Here is a 12,500-nt window from a genome sequence, read left to right on the forward strand (position 1 = left end):
TAACTATATTTATTCAAATTAAATGAACAAACATTTATTGAGTACCAAGGTGCAAATAATTGTGATGGGTACTACTGGCAGGGTAAGGGTGAGTGAGCATGAAATAGTCTAATCCAGGGGTAGGGGACCTGAGGCCTTAAGTCCACCTTAAGGTCTCAGGTTCCCCACCCCTGGTCTAATCTGTCAGGGAGCTTCCAATCTAGCAGAAGGAGGTGAAAGACCAAGATTGGAAGGAATCCCATCTGTTATGTCTTCAAATCTATACAACTCCACACATAGCAAGGATACAGCAAGCCAAATGCCTTCTCAGCTCTATAGCCTAAAGTAAGCTACTCTGGGTTTAAAGGACCCAGCTCATTAAGGCATGTGTTGAATCCTTCTGGGCAGGGAATCATCTACCTCAGTCCAAGAGATTTTGGTCTTAATTCATAAAGTCAAGGCCAAGTCCTGACTTATGCTAGAATCAGATTGTAGCTTCAATATGGAAAGAAAACACCTAAGAGAATGGGAAAGCAGCTCTGGATAATTATGAGGCCTTGATTTCTTCCTGTTTTTGGTTTTGGTGGGTATTGTAGAATGGTGGCTAGTAAAATGAACTTGGAGTCAGAAAGAACTAGACTTAAATCCTAGCTATTATCTTTATTAGCTGTAGGACTCTGGGTAAGTCACTTAACACCTCTGAAAGCATCAGTTTCTTTATCTGTTGAACAGAGATAATAATATCTGAATCATCTACCTCCTAAGTCTAGACATGCACTGAGCATGGGTTGGGCCTTTCCTCATGCTGCCCCAGGGTGGCATGCCTATACTCATAGGTTTGTTGTGAGACTCAAGTGATGTTTGCAACGGGCCACATACATATCAGATATGGTTTTGAGAATTCCTTATTTGCATGCTCTTACTTACACTCTTAAAGTGATTGGAAGACTAAGCTCTCCAGCAAACTCTGAAAGAGCCTCCCCCTTCCCCACATACTGGTCAACCCTCCCACACCCTCATTACACTTTGGCTACCTCTGGATTGCTCCCTAAGCATTTTATAGTCCCAAATGGGTTCATAAGAGGCAGTATGGCATAGTAGATAAGAAGACAGCCCTATAACCAAGAACAGATTTCAAGTCTTGCCCTGACACATACTGGCTGTATGATCCTGGGCTCTCCTCCCAGTTGTAGTGAAGGTCCACGTTTGCATTGGTAGAGGGAATTTCCTCACCTGAGAGGTCTCCATGCCAATGAAATTCCATATTCAGTCTCTCTCCAGGTTGCACTCCTGACACTCCCAGACTTTTCTCTACCATACCATAGATACCTCTTCACCCTGCAAGTTCTTTTCACCTCTGTACTTCACACACTGGAAATACCCTCTGCCCCTGTGGCCTCTCCCTCTGATTGGCTGGTTCTTTCCAGGGCCATCATTTTAAGGAGAACGTTGAGGCCAGCTATATCTTTATTCCTCTCCTAGCTGCAGTTCTGACTCTTCAGATTTTCTCTACCATGCTCCTGGGCTGGGTATGTGTGGTCTTTCCCATTTAGAATTATTGGTGTTCATCCCTCATTCTTGAAGTGGACCAACGATAGATATCAAAAGGATGGTGTCTTGACTTGCATGTGAGTTGAATTCAAGTGAGGCAGGGCTGTGCAAAATCATCAGCCTCATTCTCCTCCACAGTCATCTGAGTCCAGTGGCAAGACATAAGTCAGGACAACTGATGATGGCCCCTGATGCAGTGGGGAGACCTTGGTCTTTTTAAGCCAACTAAGGTCTTTCCCAGCACTGACACCAATTAGAATGTAAACTCCCTGAGAGTAGAGACTAAGTTTCTTTCTGCTTGTATTTTCATCCTAACACTTAGCATAATGCCTGGCAGAGAGTAAGTACTTAATAAATTTCTTGTTCAGTATCCTTAAAATCTTCACACCTTGTTATAAGGTATACTCCCTTCAGGGTCTTCCTCTTCCAGTTTGATTTTTTTTTTTATTAAAGGGGCCATCCCTTGAGTAACTACTCAAAGAAGTTTATTCATTGAATGGGTGCATCTCACTCAGAGTAAGAATGTAATAAAACCTTAGCCTGAAAGGGGCAGGGTCTCCCATTGTGTCTTGGGCCATCTCCAGCCATCCTGATGAATATCAGGCCACTGGATCCAGATGGCACAGGAGAAGAAAGTGAAGTTGGTGACCTTGCATAGACCTCCCTCACTCAAAACAGTCAACTGCAAGTCAAACACAACTCCCTTCACCAAAGAGCTTAATATATTTTGAGGACAGACAAATAAGACAATTGCTTTAGATTCCTAAATAAAAGAGGCATTGGCACCTTCCTGTTGCAATAATAATGCTAAAACTGTCTGACGTTTATAGGGGCTTTAAAGATGCCAAAGTGCTGTATATGCATCATCTCGTTTAATCTTCATCCTAGCCCAGCGAGGTAGGTACTACAGCCTTGTTTTGGTTGTTCAGTCATGTCGAACTCTTTGTGACCCCATTTAGGGTATTCTTGGCAAAGATACTGAAATAGTTTGCCTTTCCCTTCTCTGGGTCATTTGAGAGATGAGGAAACTGAGGCAAACTGGGTTAAGTGACTTGCCCAGGGTCAGAGGGTTAGTAAGTGGCTAAGGTTGGAACTGAGTCTTCCTGACTCCAAGCCTGACACTCTATCCACTGCTCCACTTAGCTGTTCCCACCACAGCTATAAATAGTCAAATTTTATAGGGGAGGAAACTGAGGCTCAGGATATTGCATGGCTTGGCCCAGACTACATAGCTGACAAATATCAAAGGTGGGATTCCAGCCCAGGTCTTGGTGACTGCAAGTCTAGCACTCCTTGCATTGTGCCACACTGACCTTCTTGTTAATAAGCATTTATGATATGTACAACCGACGATGAAGCTCAAACTACACTCTACTACATCCCCAAATCACACATTTATGAAAAAAATGATGCGTCATCACTCATCTTTGCATAGAACCTCAAGGTTTGCTGAGCATTTTACATGCATGATTTCATTTAATCCTTACAATCCTTACATCCACAGAGGTGGATGTTCTTATCCCTCTTTTCCAGGGGAAGAGTTTGGAGCTCAGAGAGGTTAGGACACTTGCCCAGAGTCACACAGTGAGTGCCAAAGGCAAAATTCAGACCCAGACCCTTAGACTCCTAGTCTAATTCTTTCCACTGCAACCATGCAGCTGTTCTGTGGTAGTTGCCAAACCAGTACAGGAAGCCTTCGAGGGCCGCTCAGAGAACAGTAGCTCTTTGACAAACATTTCCAAGCATAGGTCAGACCTGAGAGGAAACCTGAGTGCCTGCCCTTGGGGGAGTGAACATGTTTTGAGGTGATAACCAAAGTGTTCATGTTTGAGCATGGCTTAAGAGGGCTCCCCATGCCAGGCCCTCAAAAAGTTGAGTATTATTCTTGCACTTGGCACTTGCATTTTTGGGCACAGCTTGTGTTAACGTTTAGGGCTAAGGGTTATCTCAAACTATTTGTTTTGTCAGAAAAAAAATCGCTACTGGAGGTTTGCTGATTTTTCCAGGAACTCTTGTTTATTGTGGTCTCTCTGAGGAACTGGGCCTCCAACGGCAGGTTCCTTTGTCCCTTTGGTGGACAATGGAAGCCTCATTGAAGGCCCATGAGAAATGAGGCTAGGAAAAGTCAAATGACCATAATTAATAATTGACTCGTCTATTTCTTGAATTTGAGATTTTTGCTGACCTGGCTGATGATGAGAATTCATGTACTTTCCATGAGGAGACAAAGAAGCCTTCTACTCCTACAGGAGTCTTCTATAAAACACTGGTGTCCTGGCTCATCCTCAAACACAACACTCCGTCTCCCAGCTCCGTGCATGGTCACTGGCTACAACTCCCTCCTCCCCCACCCCCATACCCAGAATGTCCTCCCTCCTCAAGCCTCTTGGCTTCCTGGATTTTTCAATCCCAGCTAAAATCCCACCTTCCTCAAGAAGTCCTTCCCAGGGTCCATTTAGCACCTTCTCCCTTAGATTATCCCAAATTTACCCTGGATTGTTTGTCCATAGTCATTTGCTTCTTCTCTCCCCCTTTGAATTGATGGTTCTTTGTTGGCTCCAAGTTGCTCTGGTCTTTTTCAGGCAAGATGTGCTTTGCTATAGATATATGAAAAGTCCTAGAAGTGCATGTGCCTGGAAAAGACCAGAATAACTTGAGTCAAAACCACCTTAAGGAGATACTCGAATATTGTGGCTCCAGAGGCCCAAGTGACTGGCAATGATACAACCCCATTAGGGATCCTCCTCTACTTGGTGAGAGAAAGTCTTTTCCATGTACTTTCTATACATCTTAACGTATACATATATCAACTTTCTTCTACTTGTTGTAGCCCTCATTAGAATATAAACTCCTTGAGGGCAGGGACTTCTTTTGGCTTTCTTTGTACCCCTAGGGTTTAGGGTTTTCTTTTTTAATTAAAGGAGCCAACTCTTAACTCACTTCTTAAAGAGGTGAGACTTATTCCCTGAATGGGCATTATCTCACTTTAAGTGAGTACCTGAGAAGGCTTTAGCCTAAAAGGGCCAGGGTCTCCCATTGCATCCTGGGCCATCTCCAGTCAATCTGATGTATATCTGGTCACTGGACCCAGATGGCTCAGGAGGAGAAAATGAAGCTGGTGACCTTGCACAGCCTCCCTCACTCAAATCAAAGTCAACTGCAAGTCATGTCATCATTTCCTTGATGTCATGGTTCTCTTCAAAAACAAAGGACAAACATAACAACTTCGTTGGCTATTTCCGTCTTTGAATCTCCAGTGCCTGTCATGAAGTAGGTGTTTAAAACTCATTGACTTTATATATATATATGTAAATATATATACATATGTTATAATTATATAATAGCATTAATTAATGCATTTAATATATATTATATAATATATACATACATGTATATATGTGTGTGTGTGTACACACACACACACACACATACATACACACACACACACACATATTGACTTTAGCTTAACAATGCCTGGCAGCTCCTCAGCATGTCTCCTCCTGTATTATACTTGTTCCTTTTACTATGTGCCAACCTCACAGTGCAATATGAAGGAAACCTTCACAATATCAACTAAACACTTATAAACTTTCTATATGCCAGGCGTTGAGCTAGCTCTGGGGATACACATTGGATGAATGGCACAATCCTTACCCTCAAGAATCTTACTTTCTAGCAAGTGAGACAACATGTACATAATAAAGATATTCAGAATCACCTTGAAGACAGTCAATAGAAATAAAAACAAAATAATTAAATGCAAGGTAGTTTGGGGGAGGGGGGAGGGGGAATCTAGTTGAGAGGAGGGGTAGGGAAGGGGTCACAATGAGGCAAGATTCCATACAGATGGTGGTGCCTGAACTTATTGTTAAGGGAGACAAGCAGAGAGGAGGAAGACTACCTACAGTCCGGACATGGGGAATGATAGTCAGCATCAAGGCTCAGAAAAGAAAGATGGAGTATTGTCTATGAAGAACCAAGATAAAGTCCATTTGGCTAGATCATAGACTATGGGGAGAGGGGTGGTTAATTTCCATTGAGTCTAGAAAGCTAGACAGAAGCCAGGTTGTGAAGGGCTTTAAGAACTAAATGGAGCAATAGTTTATCCTTTCCAGGCATACTTTATCATGGCATTGCAACAGGATGAAGGACAGTTGATTTTAAAGATCAGATGTAAGATGTCAACACAGCTGACTCACCTCTTTCATGAAGTTTTCCCAGGCTGCCTCCCTTGGCTCCAGTCTTCAGTTTGATCACTCACCAACTCCATTAACACTTGGAATATATATGTATATTTTTATGTCACAGGATCTTAGAGGTGGAAGGAATCTCAACAATCATCAGTGTCAATCTCCTACCCAATACCATATCTCTGTTAGCATTTTATTCAGCTTCTGCTTTAATATGTCCAGTGATGGGCTGGACACAGCGCATCTACCACACAAAGCTGTTCACTTCATTCCTAGACAGCTTTAATGGTCAAAAAGAATTTCAGTTATGGACTAAATAGGACTCCTTCCATTTTCTACCAATTGATCAGAGGAGTTATATGTAGTATGTTACTCCCTTTCCATGTGACATTTCAAATATTTAAAGGCCAGTATCACATTTCCCTCTAGTTTCCTTAATCTCCTATTTCTGTTTCTTCAGCTATGTCTCACATGACATGATTTTGAGTCCATAGAGCAGTTTGTGTTTAAGAGACAGTGTCTCTTAAAATGTGGGACCCAGAACTGAATGATCCAAACAAGGTCCCACCAGTAAAGTATTATTATTTTCCTTGATATGATTCAATTGTCTGTGATGTGTTTTAATAGGTTGGCATATATATATATATATATAGACACACACATATATGTGTGCATATATATTAGGATGTTTATTCTGATTCTTCATTAGAATGAATGGTAAAATAGTGTAGTGGGTAGTGAATAGAGAGCCAGTTCTGACACCAGAAACGTTCAGTTTTCATCTCTGCCATATTGGATGTGTCCTTGAGTAAGTCAAAACCTCTCGATACTCTAGATCAGTGTTATCAAACAAATAGAAACACGGACAACTAAACCATGCATAAAGAACAATCCTTTTGGGGTGCATATTGACTCATTGTTCAGTTGTTTTAGTCACGTTTGACTCCTTCGAACCCCATTTGGGGTTTTCTTGACAAAGATACTAGAGTGGTTTGTCTTTTCTTTCTCTAGCTCATTTTACAAATTAGGAAACTGAGGCAAACAGGGTGACTTGTCTACGGTCACACATCTAATAAGTGTCTAGGGCTGGATTTGAACTTAGGAAGACGAGTCTTCCTGACTCTAGGCACTCTATCCACCAGGATGCCTATTGGCTTAGGAAAACACATATTAATATTATTTATGCTTCATTACGTTTTTATTTATTTCATTAAATATTTCCCAATTAAATTTTAATCTGGTTCAGACCAGATTAATTTGTGTTGTGGGTCATGGCCTGAGGATCACACTAAGTGTTTGATGCCTCCACTTTTAAGTAACTTTCTAAGACTGTAAATTGCAGGCATTAATATAGGAAGTTTTTTTTTATTGGTGAGTGCCTATTCAACCAATTAATCAATCAGGCCCAATCTCATAAAATTTTAGAATTTTGGATTTGAAAGATGAGAGATCATCCAATCAAATCCTTCTCTTTGCAGATGAAGACAAATTTAAGTGACTTGCTCTGTAGTGGACGAACCTGTGCCAGAAGTGTGATTTCCTTATTTTTAGTATAATGTTTTTCTACTGTATCCTTAGACTGGAAATTAGTCAAAAGCAGGAGGTGTGTATTCTCCTTTCTTTGCCATCCTAACAGTGCAGAATTCTGACTGCAGGAGAGGATCAAAATATTGACCAGTTGACAAAAATTAGGAGGGAAACAGAAAATTGGGAAAGAATTTTTGCAACTAGTGTCTATAATAAAGGCCTCATTTCTAAAATATATAGAGAACTGAGTCAAATTTGCAAGAATACAAGTCATTCCCCAATTGATAAATGGACAAAGGATATGAACAGGCAGTTTTCAGAGGAAGAAATTAAAGCTATCTATAGTCATATGAAAAAATGCTCTAAATCACTATTGATTAGAGAGATGCAAATCAAAACAACTCTGAGGTACCATATCACACCTATCAGATTGGCTAACATGACAAAACAGGAAAATGATAAATGTTGGAGAAGATGTGGGAGAGTTGGAACACTAATTCATTGTTGGTGGAGCTGTGAGCTAATCCAACCATTCTGGACAGCAATTTGGAGCTATGCCCAAAAGGCTACAAAAATGTGCACACCCTTTGACCCAGTATCGCTTCTAGGACTATGTCCCAAAAGGATCATGGAAATGGGAAAGGGTCCCACATGTACAAAAATATTTATAGCAGCTCTCTTTGTGGTGGCCCAAAACTGGAAATCAAGAGGGTGCCCATCAATTGGGAAATGGCTGAACAAGTTGTAGTATATGAATGTAATGGAATACTATTGTGCTAAAAGGAATGATGAACAGGAAGACTTCAGAGAGGCCTAGAAGGATTTCTATGAACTGATGCTGAGTGAAAAGAGTAAAACCAGGAGAACTTTGTACACAGTAACAACCACAGTGTCCTTCACAGCAATGCAAGAACCTAAAAAATTCCCAATGGACTCTTGAGGCAAAAGACTTCCACATCCAGAGAAAGAACTATGGAATTGGATCACAGAATGAAGTAAACCATTTTCTCTTATGTTATGTTTTGCTTTGTTTTGTTTTACGGTTTCTCCCATTCATTTTAATTCTTCTATGCAACATGACTAAGGTAAAAATGTATTTAATAAGAATGTATACATAGAACCTATATAAGACTGCATGCCCTCTTGGAGAGGGAGGGGAAAAAAATCTAAGATATATGGAAGTGATTATAGAAAACTGAAAACAAATAAAATAATTTAAAAATATATTAACCGGTTGACCCTGGATTTTTTCTAAGTAGACAAGCAGATATGTAAACTACAGGGAAAATTCTGTTCTATGAACATTTTTTTGTTTTCATATTTTCTCGAGTGGAGAGAGAAGAGTCAAAAGCTTTGTATAGCAAACTGGATTCTCTGAGCTAGGTGCAAACCTTTGACCATTCAGGCTCTTTCACTAGTTAAAGAAGTGGAGGAGAAAGAGAGAGAAATATTCCCAAATATAGAATCACTCACAATATGAAATGGCTGTCCTGCCAACTGCATGTTTGCACATGGTAAATCGTTTTGTTTGGGTCCACTCAAAACAAGTGCCTCATTTTGGAATGCAATCTCTCCCCTCCGACAGGCTACAGTGACAGTTCTGGGGACAACGGCAACAAGGTGAGGACCTGCTGACTGTACTTTCCTCCAGGGTCTAGAGTTTATGGAAAAAAACAATCTCCCCACACACTGCATGTCCCTGCTTGCCAGACTAGCTCTAGGAGTACTTTCTTGTCCAGCCCTGCCAGAGGCATTTGGTCAAAGGTTTGATCTAGGGCCAAGGCAAATAGCACTAGACAGGCATGCAGAGTCAGCGCTTGGCTCCTACAACTGAGGTACCTTTCTGAAAGCCCCCACCTCCCTTTCCCTGCAAAACCTCCCCCCTCCCCAAGGAGCTTGGCTACTTCTGTCTGATCTCTAATACTGAGAAGCAGGCCAAGTCCTATGAATAAGGCTAGATGAATTTCTATCCATACATACATACATACATACATGAGGACTTGGGTTGGACCCAAAGAAGAATGTCTTGATTGAATTCATAGACACTATAAATGGACTTCAAGGGACTTAAAGGCCTTTCCTTTTCTAAAGATAGGAAAAATTCTCCTATCTGGAATAGTTCTGAGTATTATGGGACCCATGCCTAGAATACTTCCCCCCTTTACCTATACCTCCTGGCTCCCATCAAGCTCAAATTCTACCTTCTGAAGGAAAGTCTCCTGTAGGTTACCTCCTATTTACACTGGATACATCTTGTATGTACAGTTGTTGGTATGTTGTCTCCTCTCATTACAATGTGAACTCCTTGATGTAAGGACTATGTATCTGGCTTCCTTTGTATTTTCAGCATTTAGCAAAGTTCCAGACACATAGTAGGCACTTAATAAACACTTGCCTACTGACTGCCTGGTCCTTCCCATGTCTGAGACATGAGGCACGTTGGAAAAACATCCCTGTATTTTCATTTTTAATTCTAGTGAGTTCCAAACACAGCATTCCATTAATTTCTGCTTCATCAATTTGAGACAAGGGAGATCTGACTCAGTCTTATTATACCTACCTTCCCAGTCAGGAAATTGAGATAGAAGGGTCACAGAGAGGGGAAGGAAAAGCAAGGAAGCCAGGCTGATCACTGACACTGGTTCCGTGGGGACCAATGAGAGTGGTTATATGAAATCAGTCACGTCAGTCAACAACAGTTCCTGAAGCAGTAAAGTACTAAAGATAATAACAATAACAAACAAAGGCAAAAAGCATGGTGTGATGGAAAAGACATTAAGCAAAGAATTGGAAAAATCTAGATGTAGACGTGACTCTGCCACTCACTCTCTGTATGACCTTAGACAAGCTAGTTTACTTCTTTGTGTCACACAAGTCAGTGATAAAATTGGTCAGTCTCCTGACTCCTGGTTCTAATACCAAGGCATACCACCATACAGCCCCCGCTATCAGCCACATTGGGACTCTTACCGAGGATGGGAAGAAGGAAGCAACATGGACTCATACCTTCAAGAACATATAAAATAGAGGCAAACTAAATGTAAGCTAATATTAAGGGGATATGCCAGCAGCTGTGGTTCAGGGAAGTCCTTCATGTAGAAGGCAATGCTTGAATGGAGATTTGAAGGAAATGTGGGGTGCCAAAGGGAGTAGAGGTAAAAAAGGAATGCATTACAGGCATTTGGGTGACTGTTTGTGTAAAAAAATGCAGATAGAGGGTGGAACGTCATGCATGAGAAAAAGCAAGGCCCGTTTGGCTGGATTAATAGGATGTATAAGACTAATGCATGATCAGACTGGAAACTAGGTGGTAAAGGGATTTTAAATGCCCCAAAGAGGAGTTTTCATTATGTAGAGATAATAGAATTTATTGAGCAGACAGTGACATGGTTAGGCTGTACTTAATAAAAAATCACTTTGACAGCTGTGTGGAGAACAAATTGAAGAGAATAGTGGCTGGAGGCATGGAGGTCAGTTAGGGAGGCTATGACAGTCATTCAGGTGAGAGGTGTGGAGAGTTTGAACTAGGATAGTGGTTGTGTGAATAATGAGAAGGGGTTGGATGGGAGAGATATTGTGAACGTAGAAGCGAGATCATTTGGTAACCAATGGGACATGAGAGAAGGAACGCAAGGGGCTGAGGATGACTTTAAGGTTGGGACCCTGTATGACTGGAAGGATGTTGGTGTCCTTGACAGAAACAGTGAAAATCAGAAGACAGTGGGTCTGGGGAAAAGTTAACAAGACTTGATTTGGATCCACTGGTGAGTTGCAAATATATTAGGAACATCCATTTTGAAAGATCCATCCAATTTGGTGGTGGGAGATTGAAACTCAAGAGAAAGACAAGAAGCAGGATGTGTCATTGTTGACTCTAAGGATCACTTCATACCAGAACCCCAGAGAAAGCCTAGCTTAAAGGGGCTGAAACATTTCTACCTGGATCTGAGTTGCCAAGAAAAACATGGCTGGCCCTTAGAAGAAATGAATTCATTATGAAACAAATAGGCTAAAGAAGGATGTAACCATAGCATATGTAGGCATATGAATTTATATTTGGGGACTATAGGGGAGGAAAGGGAGAGAGAAGATCTTCTGTCTCTATAAAAAAATCATGGATTGAAAGAAACAGAGCCCCTTCATTCAGTATGGGCCCAAATCTCTCCAACCTAGAGGAAATTAGTCTGGCTCTAAGAGAAATTAGTCTGTGGGAAAGTAGAAAATGTAAGAGGAAGAGTAGAAAATTTTTTCTAATACCATGATGTTGAGTGAAAAGACCATTTTAAAAACAAAGGTTTGCATGCTTTCCCAATGGTCTTGGTTTTAAGAAAATGAGATTAAGAGGAGATATACCTTGAAGGGTATTTTGAAGGTCCCTTGAAAGAGTGAGAGTTACTGGGTAAGCTCCAATAGCATTTTCCTTTCCTGTAGATAGGGTGAGAGTAACTTTGATGCTGTCCCTAGAGACCTACAACAAAATTTTCGTTTGTCTTTCCCATCTCCTTTTTTTATCCTTCCTGCTAAAAACAGAGCTAGGTTCTAGGGGAGAGCAAGAATAGGTCTGTTTGGCTGCTCTCCAGCGTTTTCCCTTCAGCACAGTGTGAGTGCACGGCAGAGGAGGTTGAGGATCACCACTTGGCCGGGGGTCAACATTGCTCAATCCTGGAACTACAGGAAATGCTGTGTTGTGCCAGTCAGTCAACAACATTCATACTGAGGTGCTGAGGGCAGAAGCCAACAGACCATAACCTTGGGCAAGACAGGTCATCTCTATGGGCCTCAGGTTTCCTCATCTGTCAATTGGGATTAATGATCATAAAATCTAGAGCCTGGAAGGGAATTTAGAGGTCATTTAATGCAAAACCTATACTTTATATGTGAAAGACTTTTCCAGGATCACCTACATAAGTAACAGGGCTGACATTTGTACCCAGTTTTGGTGACTCCAAAATTGCTTGAATTTCACCTTCCAAAAGATGAAATCCTTTTTCTAGGATCACCTAGAGAGGGTTGGCTAGGTAGCACGGTAGATAGAGTGTTGGGCCTGGAGTCAGGAAGATTCATCTTAGTCATCAGACCCTGGACAAGTTACTTAACCTTGCCTCAGTTTCCTCATCTATAAAATGAGCTGAAGAAGGAAATTGCAAACCACTGCAGTATCATTGCCAAGAAAACCCTAAAAGGGGTGATGAAGAGTGAGACATAACTGAAAAATGCTGAACAACAGATAGTAATAGGGCTGCGATTTGAACC

The sequence above is a fragment of the Notamacropus eugenii genome, chromosome 1, assembly GCF_028372415.1.
Source record: "Notamacropus eugenii isolate mMacEug1 chromosome 1, mMacEug1.pri_v2, whole genome shotgun sequence".
Lineage (NCBI taxonomy): Eukaryota > Metazoa > Chordata > Mammalia > Diprotodontia > Macropodidae > Notamacropus > Notamacropus eugenii.